We start from the raw sequence: 22,943 nt of genomic DNA, 5'->3' as shown, positions 1-22,943 counted from the left end.
AAGACAAGCTGCAGGCTGGGAGAAAATATTTGCAATTCATATATCTGATGAAAGGCTTGCATCAAAAATATATTTTAAAAGCTCAAAATTTAATAACGAAAAACAAACAACCCCATTTAAAACTTGGGTGAAAGACTGGAACAGACATTACAAAGTAGACATTTGTTTGGTAAATAAGCACATATGCTCAACATAATTAATGCTTAGGGCAATGCAAATTAAAACCAAAATGAGACGCCACTATCTATTTTTAAATAGCTAAGATTAGCATGACTGATAACAGCCAAGCACTGGCTTGGATGTGGAGAAGCTGAAACTCTCATACACTGCTGATGGGAATACAAAAAAGTGTAACCTTTGAAAAACAGTTTAAGAGTCCCTTAAAAAGTTAAACATACTTCTGCCGTAAGACTCAGCCATTGCACTCCTGGGTATTTACCCAAGAGAGATAAAAGTAGGTGTTCATATAATGATATCAACACAAATGTTCATAGCACATGTATTCATAATAGCCCAAACTAGAAACAGTCTAAATATCAATCAATACATTAATGAATTAACTTGCTTTCTCCGAATTAATTATGGATACATACTATAACATGAATGAATCTCAAAATAACTATACTAAGTGAAACAAGGCAGACTCTAGAGGTAAAACATGCAGAGAAAAAAACATAAAATGTCAGACAAAAAAGTGCATAGTGTAAAATTTTATTTATATACATTTTTTGACAGTATAAATTACTGTCCAGTGACAGAAAGCAGTTTGGTGGTTTTTAAGGGCCAGGAATGAGGGGCCAGAGAAATGTATTATAAAGAGGCATCAGGAAACTGGAGGTGAAGTATATTTCCATCACCTCGATTGCGTGCTGATGGTTTCTAAACTTTCAATATTTTTAGATTATTATATGTTATACAAAATAAAGCTTGTAATAAAAATCAAAAGATTGAGCCATCCTTATTTTCTCTATAAAAGAGCAGAATTATCCTTTTAGAGATTTGGAAAGATTATTAAAAGATAAGTTACAAAATACAGTACCTGACACGTATAAAATATTAAATAAATACTAGCCATGCTTAATTATTTTGTTTTAAGTCTATATGAGTCAAGTTTTAGTAGAAATATGGGCTAGAAAAAAAAAACAGAAAGCGGGACTCTGTGATCCGACTTGGGCTTATAGAACAGACTGCACTAGTTTGTTCTCATGCTGCTAATAAAGTCATACCCAAGACCGGGTAATTTAGAAAGGAAAGAGGTTTAAGGAACTCACAATTCCACATGGCTGGGGAGGCCTCACAGTCACGGCAGAAGGCAAAAAAGAAGCAAAGGCACATCTTAAATGGTAGCAGAGAAGAAAGCTTGTGTAGGGAAGCTCCCATTTTAAAAGCATCAGATCTCGTGAGACTTATTCGCTACCAGGAGAACAGTAGGGGGAACCCGCCCCTATGATTCAATGATCTCCACCTGACTCCATCCTTGACATGCAGGGATAATTACAATCAAGGTGAGATTCCGGTGGAGACACAGCCGAATCATATCAATGACTAATGAGAGTTACGTCCAGAACCTAATGAAAACCTGTCTGAGGCCACATTCCCTGTAAAGCAGATTTGAGATAGAGATTTGTGTAGAGAACATTTAACTGGGTAAAATCCTACGAGCCAACAACTGTGGCGAAAAAGCTGAATTGGACAAAGGGATTTGAGATGTGAGGCAGTCACAACAAATACCTCAGCTAATCTCAAGGGGGAGCTGAGAAGCAGGGGTGACCCTTCAGAGTTGCCCTAAATTGAGGCAGGAGTATGGAGTTTTAATACCTTTCACTGGCCATTCTTCAGATACGAGTTGTCCCCAAGGATGGACATCAGCTTGACAAGTTATTAATTAGATCTCCTGAGAATAAATTCTAGAGAGAATCAGCTGAGAGGCATGATTTGCCAACACTCCCAATAGCTGGGCAAACTTCAGTTTTGAGGGAGGATTTGGGTCACACACAAAAGTCTCCACAACCAATTATTCATGGGAAATTCTATGTAGGCAGAGCTATTTCATGGCCAGTTAATCAAAACTACATAATCTATTTGGTTAAGCAAAAGAAATTAAAAAGATAAAATAAAACCTATATATTAACACTCAAAAGTTTTTAATGCATTTGCCTTGCATTTCATATGTTTTGCCTTGCATTTCATATGTTTTGCCTTGCATTTGTTTATTTGCTTTCAAGAACCTTTAGAGAACAATAATTACTAATATAATATGGAGTAGCACAGCATAGACGAGGGAAGCTAACTCTCTCCCTTTTCCCAGAACCTGGAACAGCTAAAGATCCTAAGCATTGTCAGCTTTGGTATCTGACATAGTTTGGATGTTTGTCCCCTTCAAATCTAACGTTAAAATGTGATCCCCAATGTTGGAGAGAGATGCCTCCTGAATGGCTTGGTGCTGTCCTCTTGGTAATGAATGAGTTCTTACCCTGTGAGTTCATGCGATATCTGGTTGTTTAAAAGAGACTGACACCTCCTCCCTGTCTCTCTTGCTTCCTCTCTCACCATGTGATATGCTGGTTTCCCTTCACCTTCCACCATGATTGGAAGGTTCCTGAGGCCCTCCCTGGAAGCAGGTGCCAGTACTATGCTTCATGTACAGCCTTCAGAACAAGAAGCCAAATAAACCTCATTTCTTTATTAATTACCCCACCTCAGGTATTTCTTTATAACAATGCAAATGGGCTAACAGAGTATCATTCATGGACAGTGAGTGTATTAGTCAATTTTCATGCTGCTGATAAAGACATACCCAAGATTGGGTAATTTATAAAGAAAAAGAGGTTTAATGAATTCACATATCTGCACCGCTAGCTGTATAAATATGGAAATATCTTCACTGCTACCTGTACAAATATGGAAATATCTACAGCGCTACCTGTATAAACATGGAAATATCTACACCGCTATCTGTATAAACATAGAAATATCTACACCGCTATCTCTATAAACATGGAAATATCTACAGCGCTATCCATATGAACATGGAAATATCTACACCGCTATCTGTATAAACAAGGAAATAACTACACCGCCATCTCTATAAACATGGATATATCTACAGGGCCATCTGTATAAACACGGAAATAACTACACCGCTATCTGTATATACCTGGAAATATATACACCGCTATCTCTATAAACATGGAAATATCTACACCATTATCTGTATAAACATGGAAATAACTACACTTCTATCTCTATAAACATGGAAATATCTACACTGCTATCTGCATAAACATTGAAATATCTAAACCGCTACATGTAAAACAGGGAAATATCTACACCGCTATCTCTATAAACATTGAAACATCTACACTGCTATCTTTATAAACATTGAAATACCTACACTGCAATTTGTATAAACATGGAAATATCTACAACGCTATCTCTATAAACATGGAAATAACTACACCGCTATCTCTATAAACGTGGAAATATCTACACCACCATCTGTATGAACATGGAATTATCTACAACGCCATCTGTATGAACATTGAAATATCTTCACCGCTATCTGTATAAACATGGAAATATCTACACCGCTATCTGTATATACATGGAAATATCAACACCGCTATCTCTATCAACATGGAAATATCCACACCGCTATCTCTATAAACATGGAAATACCTACACCGCCATCTGTATCGACATGAAAATATCTACACCGCCATCTGTATAAACATGGAAATATCTAAACTGCTATCTGTATTAAGATGGAAATATCTACACCGCCATCTATATAAACATGGAAATATCTACACCGCCATCTGTATGAACATGGAAATATCTACAGTGCAATTTCTATAAAGATGGAAATATCTACACCGCAATCTGTTTAAACATGGAAATATCTACACCTCTATCTGTATTAAGATGGAAATATCTACACTGCCATCTCTATAAAGATGGAAATATCTACACCGCCATCTGTATGAACATGGAAATATCTACACCGCTATCTGTATATACATGGAAATATCTACACCGCAATCTCTATAAACATGGAAATATCAAAACTGCTACTTGTAAAACAGGGAAATATCTACACCGCTATCTCAATAAACATTGAAATATCTACACTGCAATCTTAATAAACATTGAAATACCTGCACTGCTATTTGTATAAACATGGAAATATCTACAACGCTATCTCTATAAACATGGAAATAACTACACCGCTATCTCTATAAACGTGGAAATATCTACACTGCCAACTGTATGAACATGGAAATATCTACAACGCCATCTGTATGAACATTGAAATATCTACACCGCTATCTGTATAAACATGGAAATATCTACACCGCTATCAGTATGTACATGGAAATATCTACACCGCTATCTCTATCGCCATGGAAATATCTACAGCGCTTTCTCTATAAACATGGAAATACCTACACCGCCATCTGTATCGACATGAAAATATCTACACCGCCATCTGCATAAACATGGAAATATCTACACCGCTATCTGTATTCAGATGGAAATATCTACACCGCCATCTATATAAACATGGAAATATCTACACCACCATCTGTATGAATCTGGAAATATCTACAGCACAATCTCTATAAAGATGGAAATATCTACACCGCCATCTGTTTAAACATGGAAATATCTACACCTCTATCTGTATTAAGATGGAAATAACTACACTGCCATCTCTATAAAGATGGAAATACCTACAACGCCATCCCTATGAACATGGAAATATCTACACCGCCATCTGTATGAACATGGAAATATGTACACCGCTACCTATATAAACATGGAAATATCAGCACCGCTATCTCTATGAACATGGAAATATATACACCGCTATCTGTATGAACATGGAAATATCTACACCGCCATCTGTATGAACATGGAAATATCTGCACCGCCATCTGTATGAACATATAAATATCTACAACGCCATCTGTATTAAGATGGAGATATCTACACCGCTATCTGTATAAACATGGAAATATCTACACCGCTATCTGTATAAACATGGAAATATCTACACCGCTATCTGTATAAACATGGAAATATCTACACCACTACCTGTATAAACATGGAAATATCAGCACCGCTATCTGTATGAACATGGAAATATCTACACCTCTATCTGTATGAGCATGGAAATATCTACACCGCTATCTGTATAAACGTGGAAATATCTACACCGCTATCTGTATAAACATGGAAATATCTACACCGCTACCTGTATAAACATGGAAATATCAGCACCGCTATCTGTATGAACATGGAAATATCTATACCGCTATCTGTATGAACATGGAAATATCTACACCGCTATCTATATGAACATGGAAATATCTACACCGCTACCTGTATAAACATGGAAATATCAGCACCGCTATCTGTTTGAACATGGAAATATCTACACCGCTATCTGCATAAAAATGGAAATATCTGCAAAGCTATCTGCATATACATGGAAATATCTACACAGCTATCTCTTTAAACATGGAAATAACTACACCGCTATATCTATAAACATGGAAATATCTACACCGCCATCTGTATGAACATGGAAATATCTGCACCGCCATCAGTATGAACATATAAATATCTACACCGCAATCTGTATTAAGAAGGAAATATCTAAACCGCAGTTTAAACATGGAAATATCTACACCGCTGCCTGTAGAAACATGGAAATATCAGCACCGCTCTCTGTAAGAGAATGGAAATATCTACACCGCTATCTGTATGAACATGGAAATATCTACACTGCTATCTGTATGAACATGGAAATAGCTACACCGTTAACTGTATGAACATGGAAATAGCTACACCGCTATCTGTATGAACATGGAAATATCTACACCGCTATCTGTATGAACATGGAAATAGCTACACCGTTATCTGTATCAACATGGAAATAGCTACACCGCTATCTGTATGAACATGGAAGTATCTACACCGCTATCTGTATGAACATGGATATATCTACACAGCCATCTGGATGAACATGGAAATATCTACACCGCTATCTGTATGAACATGGAAATATCTACCCCGCTATATGTGTGAACATGGATATATCTACACAGCCATCTGGATGAACATGGAAATATCTACACCGCTATCTGTGTAAACATGCATACATCTTCACCGCTATCTGTAAAAACATGGAAATATCTACACCGCTATCTGTATGAACATGGAAATATCTACACCGCTATCTGTATGAACATGGAAATATCTACACCGCTATCTGTTTGAACATGGAAATATCTACACCGCTATCTGCATGAAAATGGAAATATGTACACAGCTATCTGCATATACATGGAAATATCTACACAGCTATCTCTTTACACATGGAAATAACTACACCGCTATCTGTATGAACATGGAAATATCTACACCGCCATCTGTATGAACATGGAAATATCTGCACCGCCATCTGTATGAACATATAAATATCTACACCGCCATATGTATTAAGATGGAGATATCTACACCGATATCTTTATAAACATGGAAATATCTACACCGCTATCTGTATGAACATGGATATATCTACACAGCCATCTGGATGAACATGGAAATATCTCCACAGCTATCTGTGTAAACATGCATACATCTTCACCGCTATCTATATAAACATGGAAATATCTACACCACTATCTGTATGAACATGCAAATATCTACACCGCTACCTGTATAAACATGGAAATATCAGCACCGCTATCTGTATGAACATGGAAATAGCTACACCGCTATCCATATGAACATGCAAATATCTACACCACTATCTTTATGAACATGGAAATATCTACACCATTATCTGTATGAACATGGATATATCTACACAGCCATCTGGATGAACATGGAAATATCTACACCACTATCTGTATGAACATGGAAATATCTACACCGCTATCTGTGTAAACATGCATACATCTTCACCGCTGTCAGTATAAACATGGAAATATCTACACCGCTATCTGTATAAACAGGGAAATATCTACACCACTATCTGTATAAACATGGAAATATCAGCACTGCTACCTTTATGAAAAATGGAAAGATCAGCCCCTCTATCTGTATGAACATGGAAGTATCTACACCGCTATCAGTATGAACATGGAAATATCTACACCGCTATCTGTATGAACATGGAAATACCTTCACCGCCATCTGCATGAACATGGATATATCTACACAGCCATCTGGATGAACATGGAAATATCTACACCGCTATCTGTATGAACATGGAAATAGCTACACCGCTATCTGTATGAACATGGAAATATCTACACCACTATCTGTATGAACATGGAAATATCTACACCGCTATCTGTATGAACATGGAAATATCTTCACCGCTATCAGTATGAACATGGATATATCTACACAGCCATCTGGATGAACATGGAAATATCTACACCGCTATCTGTATGAACATGGAAATAGCTACACCGCTATCTGTATGAACATGGAAATAGCTACACCGCTATCTGTATGAACATGGAAATATCTACACCGATATCTGTATGAACATGGAAATATCTTCACCGCTATCTGTATGAACATGGATATATCTACAGAGCCATCTTGATGAACATGGAAATATCTACACAGCTATCTGTATGAACATGGAAATTTATACACCGCTGTCTGTGTAAACATGCATACATCTTCACCGCTATCTGTATAAACATGGAAATATCTACACCGCTATCTGTCTGAACATGGAAATATCTACACCGCTATCTGTTTGAACATGGAAATATCTACACCGCTTTCTGCATAAAAATGGAAATATCTACACAGCTATCTGCATATACATGGAAATACCTTCAAGGCTATCTCTTTACACATGGAAATAACTACACCGGTATCTCTATAAAGATGGAAATATCTACACCGCCATCTGTATGAACATGGAAATATCTGCATTGCCATCTGTATGAACATATAAATACCTACACCGGCATCTGTATTAAGATGGAGATATCTACACCGCTATCTGTATAAACTTGGAAATATCTACACCGCTACCTGTATAAACATGGAAATATCAGCACCGCTCTCTGTATGAACTCGGAAATATCTACACCGCTATCTATACGAACATGGAAATATCTACACCGCTATCTGTATGAACATGGAAATAGCTACACGGCTATCTGTATGAACAAGGAAATATCTACACCACTATCTGTATGAACATGGAAATATCTACACCGCTATCTGTGAAAACATGCATATATCTTCACCGCTATCTGTATAAACATGGAAATATCTACACCGCTATGTGTATGAACATTGAAATATCTACACCGCTATCTGTATGAACATGGAAATATCTACACCGCTATCTGTATAAACAGGGATATATCTTCACAGCCATCTGGATGAACATGGAAATATCTGCATCGCTATCTGTGTAAACATGCATACATCTTCACCGCTATCTATATAAACATGGAAATATCTACACCACTATCTGTAGGAACATGCAAATATCTACACCGCTACCTGTATAAACATGGAAATATCAGCACCGCTATCTGTATGAACATGGAAATAGCTACAACGCTATCTGTATGAACATGCAAATATCTACACCACTATCTGTATGAACATGGAAATATCTACACCGCTATCTGTATGAACATGGATATATCTACACAGCCATCTGGATGAACATGGAAATATCTACACCACTATCTGTATGAACATGGAAATATCTACACCGCTATCTGTGTAAACATGCATAAATCTTCAACGCTATCAGTATAAACATGGAAATATCTACACCGCTATCTGTATGAACATGGAAATAGCTACACCGCTATCTGTATGAACATGGAAATATCTACACCGCTATCTGTATGAACATGGATATATCTACACAGCCATCTGGATGAACATGGAAATATCTACACCGCTATCTGTGTAAACATTGATACATCTTCACCGCTATCTGTATAAACATGGAAATATCTACACCGCTATCTGTAGGAACATTGAAATATCTACACCGCTATCTGTATGAACATGGAAATACCTACACCGCTATCTGTTTGAACATGGAAATATCTACACCGCTATCTGCATGAAAATGGAAATATCTACACTGCTATCTGCATATACATGGAAATATCTACACAGCTATCTCTTTACACATGGAAATAACTACACCGCTATCTGTATGAACATGGAAATATCCACACCGCCATCTGTATGAACATGGAAATATCTGCACCGCCATCTGTATGAACATATAAATATCTACACCGCCATCTGTATTAAGATGGATATATCTACACTGCTATCTGTATAAACATGGAAATATCTACACCAATATCTGTATAAACATGGAAATATCAGCACCGCTACCTTTATGAACATGTAAATATCAGCCCCTCTATCTGTATGAACATGGAAGTATCTACACCGCTATCAGTATGAACATGGAAATATCTACACCGCTATCTGTATGAACATGGAAATACCTTCACCGCCTTCTGTATGATCATGGATATATCTACACAGCCATCTGGATGAACATGGAAATATCTACACCGCTATCTGTATGAACATGGAAATAGCTACACCGCTATCTGTATGAACATGGAAATATCTACACCGCTATCTGTATGAACATGGAAATATCTACACCGCTATCTGTATGAACATGGAAATATCTTCACCGCCATATGTATGAACATGGATATATCTACAGAGCCATCTTGATGAACATGGAAATATCTACACAGCTATCTGTATGAACATGGAAATTTATACACCGCTATCTGTGTAAACATGCATACATCTTCACCGCTATCTGTATAAACATGGAAATATCTACACCGCTATCTGTATGAACATGGAAATATCTACACCGCTATCTGTTTGAACATGGAAATATCTACACCGCTTTCTGCATAAAAATGGAAATATCTACACAGCTATCTGCATATACATGGAAATATCTTCAAAGCTATCTCTTTACACATGGAAATAACTACACCGGTATCTCTATAAACATGGAAATATCTACACCGCCATCTGTATGAACATGGAAATATCTGCATTGCCATCTGTATGAACATATAAATACCTACACCGCCATCTGTATTAAGTTGGAGATATCTACACCGCTATCTGTATAAACCTGGAAATATCTACACCGCTACCTGTATAAACTTGGAAATATCAGCACCGCTCTCTGTATGAACTCGGAAATATCTACACCGCTATCTGTACGAACATGGAAATATCTACACCGCTATCTGTAGGAACATGGAAATAGCTACACCGTTATCTCTATGAACAAGGAAATATCTACACCACTATCTGTATGAACATGGAAATATCTACACCGCTATCTGTGAAAACATGCATATATCTTCACCGCTATCTGTATAAACTTGGAAATATCTACACCGCTATCTGTATGAACATGGAAATATCTACACCGCTATCTGTATGAACATGGAAATATCTACACCGCTATCTGTATGAACAGGGATATATCTACACAGCCATCTGGATGAACATGGAAATATCTGCACCGCTATCTGTGTAAACATGCATACATCTTCACCGCTATCTATATAAAGATGGAAATATCTACACCACTATCTGTATGAACATGCAAATATCTACACCGCTACCTGTATAAACATGGAAATATCAGCACCGCTATGTGTATGAACATGGAAATAGCTACACCTCTATCTGTATGAATATGCAAATATCTACACAACTATCTGTATGAACATGGAAATATCTACACCACTATCTGTATGAACATGGATATATCTACACAGCCATCTGGATGAACATGGAAATATCTACACCACTATCTGTGTGAACATGGAAATATCTACACCGCTATCTGTGTAAACGTTCATAAATCTTCACCGCTATCAGTATAAACATGGAAATATCTACACCGCTATCTGTATGAACATGGAAATAGCTACACCGCTATCTGTATGAAAATGGAAATATCTACACCGCTATCTGTATGAACATGGATATATCTGCACAGCCATCTGGATGAACATGGAAATATCTACACCGCTATCTGTGTAAACATTGATACATCTTCACCGCTATCTGTATAAACATGGAAATATCTACACCGCTATCTGTATGAACATTGAAATATCTACACCGCTATCTGTATGAACATGGAAATAGCTACACCGCTATCTGTTTGAACATGGAAATATCTACACCGCTATCTGCATGAAAATGGAAATATCAACAGTGCTATCTGCATATACATGGAAATATCTACACAGCTATCTCTTTACACATGGAAATAACTACACCGCTATCTGTATGAACATGGAAATATCCACACCGCCATCTGTATGAACATGGAAATATCTGCACCGCCATCTGTATGAACATATAAATATCTACACCGCCATCTGTATTAAAATGGAGATATCTACACCGCTATCTGTATAAACATGGAAATATCTACACCGCTATCTGTATAAACATGGAAATATCTACACCGCTATCTGTATAAACATGGAAATATCTACACCACTACCTGTATAAACATGGAAATATCAGCACCGCTATCTGTATGAACATGGAAATATCTACACCGCTATCTGTATGAACATGGAAATATATACACCGCTATCTGTATAAACATGGAAATATCTACACCGCTATCTGTATAAACATGGAAATATCTACACCGCTATCTGTATGAACATGGAAATAACTACACCGCTATCTGTATGAACATGGAAATATCTACACCACTATCTGTTTGAACATGGAAATATCTACACCACTATCTGCATGAAAATGGAAATATCTACACTGCTATCTGCATATACATGGAAATATCTACACAGCTATCTCTTTACACATGGAAATAACTACACCGCTATCTGTATGAACATGGAAATATACACACCGCCATCTGTATGAACATGGAAATATCTGCACCGCCATCTGTATGAACATATAAATATCTGCACCGCCATCTGTATTAAGATGGAGATATCTACACCGCTATCTGCATAAACATGGAAATATCTACAGCGCTATCTGTATAAACATGGAAATGTATACACCGCTATCTGTATAAACATGGAAATATCTACACCACAACCTGTATAAGCATGGAAATATCAGCACCGCTATCAGTATGAACATGGAAATATCTACAACGCTATCTGTATGAACATGGAAATATCTACACCACTATCTGTATGAACATGGAAATGTCTACACCGCAATCAGTATGAACATGGAAATATCTACACCGCTGTCTGTATGAACATGGATATATATACACAGCCCTCTGGATGAACATGGAAATATCCACACCGCTATCTGTGTAAACATGCATACATCTTCACCGCTATCTGTATAAACATGGAAATATCTACATTGCTATCTGTATGAACATGGAAATATCTACACCGCTATCTGTTTGAAGATGGAAATATATACACCGCTATCTGCATGAAAATGGAAATATCTACACAGCTATCTGCAAATAAATGGAAATATCTACACAGCTATCTCTTTACACATGGAAATAACTACACCGCTATCTGTATGAACATGGAAATATCTACACCGCCATGTGTATGAACATGGAAATATCTGCACCGCCATCTGTATGAACATATAAATATCTACACCGCCATCTGTATTAAGATGGAGATATCTACACGGCTATCTGAATAAACATGGAAATATCTACACCGCTATCTGTATAAACATGGAAATATCTACACCGCTATCTGTATAAACATGGAAATATCTACACTGCTACCTGTATAAACATGGAAATATCAGCACCGCTATCTGTATGAACATGGAAATATCTACACTGCTATCTGTATGAAGATGGAAATATCTACACCGCTATCTGTACGAACATGGAAATATCTACAAAGCTATCTGAATGAACATGGAAATATCTACACCGCTATCTGTTTGAACATGTAAATATCTACATCGCAATCTGCATGAAAATGGAAATATCTACAAAGCTATCTGCATATACATGGAAATATCTACACAGCTATCTCTTTACACATGGAAATAACTACACCGCTATATCTATAAACATGGAAATATCTACACTGCTATCTGTATAAACATGGAAATATCTACACCGCTATCTGTATAAACATGGAAATATCTACACCACTACCTGTATAAACATGGAAATATCAGCACCGCTATCTGTATGAACATGGAATTATCTACACCGCTATCTGTATGAACATGGAAATATCTACAAAGCTATCTGAATGAACATGGAAATATCTACACCGCTATCTGTTTGAACATGTAAATATCTACACCGCTATCTGCATGAAAATGGAAATATCTACAAAGCTATCTGCATATACATGGAAATATCTACACAGCTATATCTTTACACATGGAAATAACTACACCGCTATATCTATAAACATGGAAATAACTACACCGCCATCTGTATGAACATGGAAATATCTGCACCACCATCTGTATGAACATATAAATATCTACACCGCCACCTGTATTAAGAAGGAAATATCTAAACCGCTATCTGTATAAACATGGAAATAACTATGCCGCTGCCTGTATAAACATGGAAATATCAGCACCGCTATCTGTATGAACATGGAAGTATCTACACCGCTATCTGTATCAACATGGAATTATCTACACTGCTATCTGTATGAACATGGAAATAGCTACACCATTATCTGTATGAACATGGAAATAGCTACACCACTATCTGTATGAACATGGAAATATCTACACCGCTATCTGTATGAACATGGATATATCTACACAGCCATCTGGATGAACATGGAAATATCTACACCGCTATCTGTATGAACATGGAAATATCTAAACCGCTATCTGTATGAACATGGATATATCTACACAGCCATCTGGATGAACATGGAAATATCTACACCGCTATCTGTGTAAACATGCATACATCTTCACCGCTATCTGTATAAACATGGAAATATCTACACCGCTATCTGTATGAACATGGAAATATCTACACCGCTATCTGTATGAACATGGAAATATCTACACCACTATCTGTTTGAGCATGGAAATATCTACACCGCTATCTGCATGAAAATGGAAATATCTACACTTCTATCTGCATATACATGGAAATATCTACACAGCTATCTCTTTACACATGGAAATAACTACACCGCTATCTGTATGAACATGGAAATATCAGCACCGCTATCTGTATGAACATGGAAATATCTACACCGCTATCAGTATGAACATGGAAATATCTACGCCGCTATCTGTATGAACATGGAAATATCTACAAAGCTATCTGAATGAACATGGAAATATCTACACCGCTATCTGTTTGAACATGTAAATATCTGCACGGCTATCTGCATGAAAATGGAAATATCTACAAAGCTATCTACATATACATGGAAATATCTACACAGCTATCTCTTAGCACATGGAAATAACTACACCGCTATATCTATAAACATGGAAATATCTACACCGCCATCTGTATGAACATGGAAATATCTGCACCGCCATCTGTATGAACATATAAATATCTACACCGCCATCTGTATTAAGAAGGAAATATCTAAACCGCTATCTGTATAAACATGGAAATATCTACACCGCTGCCTGTAAAAACATGGAAATATCAGCACCGATATCTGTATGAATATGGAAGTATCTACACCGCTATCTGTATGAACATGGAAATATCTACACTGCTATCTGTATGAACATGGAAATAACTGCACCGTTATCTGTATGAACATGGAAATAGCTACACCACTATCTGTATGAACATGGAAATATCTACACCGCTATCTGTAGGAACATGGATATATCTTCACAGCCATCTGGTTGAACATGGAAATATCTACACCGCTATCTGTATGAACATGGATATATCTACACAGCCATCTGGATGAACATGGAAATATCTACACCGCTATCTTTGTAAACATGCATAGATCTTCACCGCTATCTGTATAAACATGGAAATATCTACACCGCTATCTGTATGAACATGGAAATATCTACACCGCTATCTGTATGAACATGGAAATATCTACACCGCTATCTGTTTGAACATGGAAATATCTACACCGCTATCTGTATGAAAATGGAAATATCTTCACTGCTATCAGCATATACATGGAAATATCTACACAGCTATCTCTTTACACATGGAAATAACTACACCGCTATCTGTATGAACATGGAAATATCCACACCGCCATCTGTATGAACATGGAAATATCTGCACCGCCATCTGTATGAACATATAAATATCTGCACCGCCATCTGTATTAAGATGGAGATATCTACACCGCTATCTGCATATACATGGAAATATCTACACCGCTATCTGTATAAACATGGAAATGTATACACCACTATCTGTATAAACATGTAAATATCTACACCGCTACCTGTATAAGCATGGAAATATCAGCACCGCTAACAGTATGAACATGGAAATATCTACACCGCTATCTGTATGAACATGGAAATGTCTACACCGCTATCAGTATGAACATGGAAATATCTACACCGCTATCTGTATGAACATGGATATATCTACACAGCCCTCTGGATGAACATGGAAATATCCACACAGCTATCTGTGTAAACATGCATACATCTTCACCGCTATCTGTATAAACATGGAAATATCTACATTGCTATCTGTATGAACATGGAAATATCTACACCGCTATCTGTTTGAAGATGGAAATATATACACCGCTATCTGCATGAAAATGGAAATATCTACACAGCTATCTGCATATACATGGAAATATCTACACAGCTATCTCTTTACGCATGGAAATAACTACACCGCTATCTGTATGAACATGGAAATATCTACAGCGCCATCTGTATGAACATGGAAATATCTGCACCGCCATCTGTATGAACATATAAATATCTACACCGCCATCTGTATTAAGATGGAGATATCTACACCGCTATCTGAATTAACATGGAAATATCTACACCGCTATCTGTATAAACATGGAAATATCTACACCGCTATCTGTATAAACATGGAAATATCAACACTGCTACCTGTATAAACATGGAAATATCAGCACCACTATCTGTATGAACATGAAAATATCTACACCGCTATCTGTATGAACATGGAAATATCTACACCGCTATCTGTATGAACATGGAAATATCTACACCGCTATCTGTATAAACATGGAAATATCTACACTGCTACCTGTATAAACATGGAAATATCAGCACCGCTATCTGTATGAACATGGAAATATCTACACTGCTATCTGTATGAACATGGAAATATCTACACCGCTATCTGTACGAACATGGAAATATCTACAAAGCTATCTGAATGAACATGGAAATATCTACACCGCTATCTGTTTGAACATGTAAATATCTACATCGCAATCTGCATGAAAATGGAAATATCTACAAAGCTATCTGCATATACATGGAAATATCTACACAGCTATCTCTTTACACATGGAAATAACTACACCGCTATATCTATAAACATGGAAATATCTACACTGCTATCTGTATAAACATGGAAATATCTACACCGCTACCTGTATAAACATGGAAATATCTACACCACTACCTGTATAAACATGGAAATATCAGCACCGCTATCTGTATGAACATGGAATTATCTACACCGCTATCTGTATGAACATGGAAATATCTACAAAGCTATCTGAATGAACATGGAAATATCTACACCGCTATCTGTTTGAACATGTAAATATCTACACCGCTATCTGCATGAAAATGGAAATATCTACAAAGCTATCTACATATACATGGAAATATCTACACAGCTATATCTTTACACATGGAAATAACTACACCGCTATATCTATAAACATGGAAATAACTACACCGCCATCTGTATGAACATGGAAATATCTGCACCGCCATCTGTATGAACATATAAATATCTACACCGCCACCTGTATTAAGAAGGAAATATCTAAACCGCTATCTGTATAAACATGGAAATAACTATGCCGCTGCCTGTATAAACATGGAAATATCAGCACCGCTATCTGTATGAACATGGAAGTATCTACACCGCTATCTGTATCAACATGGAATTATCTACACTGCTATCTGTATGAACATGGAAATAGCTACACCATTATCTGTATGAACATGGAAATAGCTACACCACTATCTGTATGAACATGGAAATATCTACACCGCTATCTGTATGAACATGGATATATCTACACAGCCATCTGGATGAACATGGAAATATCTACACCGCTATCTGTATGAACATGGAAATATCTACACCGCTATCTGTATGAACATGGATATATCTACACAGCCATCTGGATGAACATGGAAATATCTACACCGCTATCTGTGTAAACATGCATACATCTTCACCGCTATCTGTATAAACATGGAAATATCTACACCGCTATCTGTATGAACATGGAAATATCTACACCGCTATCTGTATGAACATGGAAATATCTACACCACTATCTGTTTGAGCATGGAAATATCTACACCGCTATCTGCATGAAAATGGAAATATCTACACTTCTATCTGCATATACATGGAAATATCTACACAGCTATCTCTTTACACATGGAAATAACTACACCGCTATCTGTATGAACATGGAAATATCAGCACCGCTATCTGTATGAACATGGAAATATCTACACCGCTATCAGTATGAACATGGAAATATCTACGCCGCTATCTGTATGAACATGGAAATATCTACAAAGCTATCTGAATGAACATGGAAATATCTACACCGCTATCTGTTTGAACATGTAAATATCTGCACCGCTATCTGCATGAAAATGGAAATATCTACAAAGCTATCTGCATATACATGGAAATATCTACACAGCTATCTCTTAGCACATGGAAATAACTACACCGCTATATCTATAAACATGGAAATGTCTACACCGCCATCTGTATGAACATGGAAATATCTGCACCGCCATCTGTATGAACATATAAATATCTACACCGCCATCTGTATTAAGAAGGAAATATCTAAACCGCTATCTGTATAAACATGGAAATATCTACACCGCTGCCTGTAAAAACATGGAAATATCAGCACCGATATCTGTATGAATATGGAAGTATCTACACCGCTATCTGTATGAACATGGAAATATCTACACTGCTATCTGTATGAACATGGAAATAACTGCACCGTTATCTGTATGAACATGGAAATAGCTACACCACTATCTGTATGAACATGGAAATATCTACACCGCTATCTGTAGGAACATGGATATATCTTCACAGCCATCTGGTTGAACATGGAAATATCTACACCGCTATCTGTATGAACATGGATATATCTACACAGCCATCTGGATGAACATGGAAATATCTACACTGCTATCTTTGTAAACATGCATAGATCTTCACCGCTATCTGTATAAACATGGAAATATCTACACCGCTATCTGTATGAACATGGAAATATCTACACCGCTATCTGTATGAACATGGAAATATCTACACCGCTATCTGTTTGAACATGGAAATATCTACACCGCTATCTGTATGAAAATGGAAATATCTTCACTGCTATCAGCATATACATGGAAATATCTACACAGCTATCTCTTTACACATGGAAATAACTACACCGCTATCTGTATGAACATGGAAATATCCACACCGCCATCTGTATGAACATGGAAATATCTGCACCGCCATCTGTATGAACATATAAATATCTGCACCGCCATCTGTATTAAGATGGAGATATCTACACCGCTATCAGCATATACATGGAAATATCTACACCGCTATCTGTATAAACATGGAAATGTATACACCGCTATCTGTATAAACATGTAAATATCTACACCGCTACCTGTATAAGCATGGAAATATCAGCACCGCTAACAGTATGAACATGGAAATATCTACACCGCTATCTGTATGAACATGGAAATGTCTACACCGCTATCAGTATGAACATGGAAATATCTACACCGCTATCTGTATGAACATGGATATATCTACACAGCCCTCTGGATGAACATGGAAATATCCACACAGCTATCTGTGTAAACATGCATACATCTTCACCGCTATCTGTATAAACATGGAAATATCTACATTGCTATCTGTATGAACATGGAAATATCTACACCGCTATCTGTTTGAAGATGGAAATATATACACCGCTATCTGCATGAAAATGGAAATATCTACACAGCTATCTGCATATACATGGAAATATCTACACAGCTATCTCTTTACGCATGGAAATAACTACACCGCTATCTGTATGAACATGGAAATATCTACAGCGCCATCTGTATGAACATGGAAATATCTGCACCGCCATCTGTATGAACATATAAATATCTACACCGCCATCTGTATTAAGATGGAGATATCTACACCGCTATCTGAATTAACATGGAAATATCTACACCGCTATCTGTATAAACATGGAAATATCTACACCGCTATCTGTATAAACTTGGAAATATCAGCACCGCTCTCGGTATGAAAATGGAGATATCTACACCGCTATCTGTATGAACATGGAATTATCTACACCGCTATCTGTATGAACATGGAAATATCTACACCGCTATCTGTATGAACATGGAAATATCTACACCGCTATCTGTATAAACATGGAAATATCTACACCGCTATCTGTTTGAACATGGAAATATCTACAACGCTGTCTGCATGAAAATGGAAATATCTACACAGCTATCTGCATACACATGGAAATATCTACACAGCTATCTCTTAACACATGGAAATAAGTACTCCTTATCTCTATAAACATGGAAATATCTACACCGCCATCTGTATGAACATGGAAATATCTGCACCGCCATCTGTATGAACATATAAATATCTACACCGCCATCTGTATTAAGAAGGAAATATCTAAACCGCTATCTGTATAAACATGGAAATATCTACACCGCTGCCTGTATAAACTTGGAAATATCAGCACCGCTCTCGGTATGAAAATGGAGATATCTACACCGCTATCTGTATGAACATGGAAATATCTACACTGCTATCTGTTTGAACATGGAGATAGCTACACTGCTATCTGTATGAACATGGAAATATCTACACCGCCATCTGTATGAACATGGAAATATCTGCATGGCCATCTGTATGAACATATAAATATCTACACCGCCATCTGTATTAAGACGGAGATATCTACACCACTATCTGTATAAACATGGAAATATCTCCACCGCTACATGTATAAGCATGGAAATATCAGCACCGCTCTCTGTGTGAACATGGAAATATCCACACCGCTATCTGTATGAACATGGAAATATCTACACCGCTATCTGTATGAACATGGAAATGTCTACACCGCTATCAATATGAACATGGAAATATCTACACCGCTATCTCTATGAACATGGATATATCTACACAGCCCTCTGGATGAACATGGAAATATCCACACCGCTATCTGTTTAAACATGCATACAACTTCACCGCTATCTGTATAAACATGGAAATATCTACACCGCTATCTGAATGAACATGGAAATATCTACACCGCTATCTGTTTGAAGATGGAAATATGTATACCGCTATCTGCATGAAAATGGAAATGTCTACACCGCTATCTGTATAAACATGGAAATATCTACACCGCTATCTGTATAAACATGGAAATATCTACACCACTACCTGTATAAACATGGAAATATCAGCACCGCTATCTGTATGAACATGGAATTATCTACACCGCTATCTGTATTAACATGGAAATATCTACACCGCTATCTGTATGAACATGGAAATATCTACACCGCTATCAGTACGAACATGGAAATATCTACACCGCTATCTGTTTGAACATGGAAATATCTACACCGCTGTCTGCATGAATATGGAAATATCTACACAGCTATCTGCATTCACATGGAAATATCTACACAGCTATCTCTTAACACATGGAAATAAGTACTCCGCTATCTGTATAAACATGGAAATATCTACACCGCCATCTGTATGGACATGGAAATATCTGCACCGCCATCTGTATGAACATATAAATATCTACAACGCCGTCTGTATTAAGAAGGAAATATCTAAACCGCTATCAGTATCAACATTGAAATATGTACACCGCTATCTGTATGAACATTGAAATATCTAAACCGCTGCCTGTATAAACATGGAAATATCAGCACCGCTATCTGTATGAACATGGAAATATCTACACCGCTATCTGTATGAACATGGAAATATCTACACCGCTATCTGTATGAACATGGAAATAGCTACACCGCTATCTGTATGAACATGGAAATATCTACACAGCCATCTGGATGAAGATGGAAATATCTACTCCGCTATCTGTGTAAACATGCATAGATCTTCACCGCTATCTGTATAAACATGGAAATATCTACACCGCTATCTGTATGAACATGGAAATATCTACACTGCTATCTGTATGCACATGGAAATAGCTACACCGCTATCTGTTTGAACATGGAAATATCTACACCGCTATCTGCATGAAAATGGAAATATCTACACTGCTATCTGCATATACATGGATATATCTACACAGCTATCTCTTTACACTTGGAAATAACTACACCGCTATCTGTATGAACATGGAAATATCTACACCGCCATCTGTATGAAGATGGAAATATCCACACCGCTATCTGTATGAACATGGAAATATCTACAAAGCTATCTGAATGAACATGGAAATATCTACACCGCTATCTGTTTGAAAATGTAAATATCTACACCGCTATCTGCATGAAAATGGAAATATCTACAAAGCTATCTGCATATACATGGAAATATCTACACAGCTATCTCTTTACACATGGAAATAACTACACCGCTATATCTATAACCATGGAAATATCTACACCGCCATCTGTATGAACAAGGAAATATCTGCACCGCCATCTGTATGAACAAATAAATATCTACACCGCCATCTGTATTAAGAAGGAAATATCTAAACCGCTATCTGTATAAACATGGAAATATCTACACCGCTGCCTGTATAAACATGGAAATATCAGCACCGCTATCTGTATGAACATGGAAATATCTACACCGCTATCTGTATCAACTTGGAAATATCTACAACGCCATCTGTATGAACATAAAATATCTACACCGCCATCTGTATTAAGAAGGAAATATCTCAACCGCTATCTGTAAACGTGGAAATATCTACACCGCTGCCTGTATAAACATGGAAATATCAGCACCGCTATCTGTATGAACTTGGAAATATCTACACCGCTATCTGTATGCACATGGAAATATCTACACCGCTATATGTATGAAGATGGAAATATCTACACCGCTATCTGTATGAACATGGAAATATCTACACCGCTATCTGTTTGAACATGGAAACATCTACACCGCTGTCTGCATGAAAATGGAAATATCTACACAGCTATCTGCATACACATGGAAATATCTACACAGCTATCTCTTTACACATGGAAATAACTACACCGCTATCTCTGTAAACATGGAAATATCTACACAGCCATCTGTATGAACATGGAAATATCCGCACCGCCATCTGTATGAACATATAAATATCTACACCGCCATCTGTATTAAGAAGGAGATATCTACACCGCTATCTGTATAAACATGGAAATATCTACACCGCTATCTGTATAAACATGGAAATATCTACACCGCTATCTGTATAAACATGGACATATCTACACCGCTCCCTGTATAAACATGGAAATATCAGCACTGCTATCTGTATGAACATGGAAATATCTACACAGCTATCTGTATGAACATGGAAATATCTACACCGATATCTGTGTAAACATGCATACATCTTCACCGC

This window comes from Gorilla gorilla, chromosome 18, assembly GCF_029281585.2.
Source record: "Gorilla gorilla gorilla isolate KB3781 chromosome 18, NHGRI_mGorGor1-v2.1_pri, whole genome shotgun sequence".
NCBI classification, from domain to species: domain Eukaryota; kingdom Metazoa; phylum Chordata; class Mammalia; order Primates; family Hominidae; genus Gorilla; species Gorilla gorilla.
The sequence above is the reverse complement of the archived record's forward strand: the minus strand, read 5'-3'. Positions refer to the sequence as shown.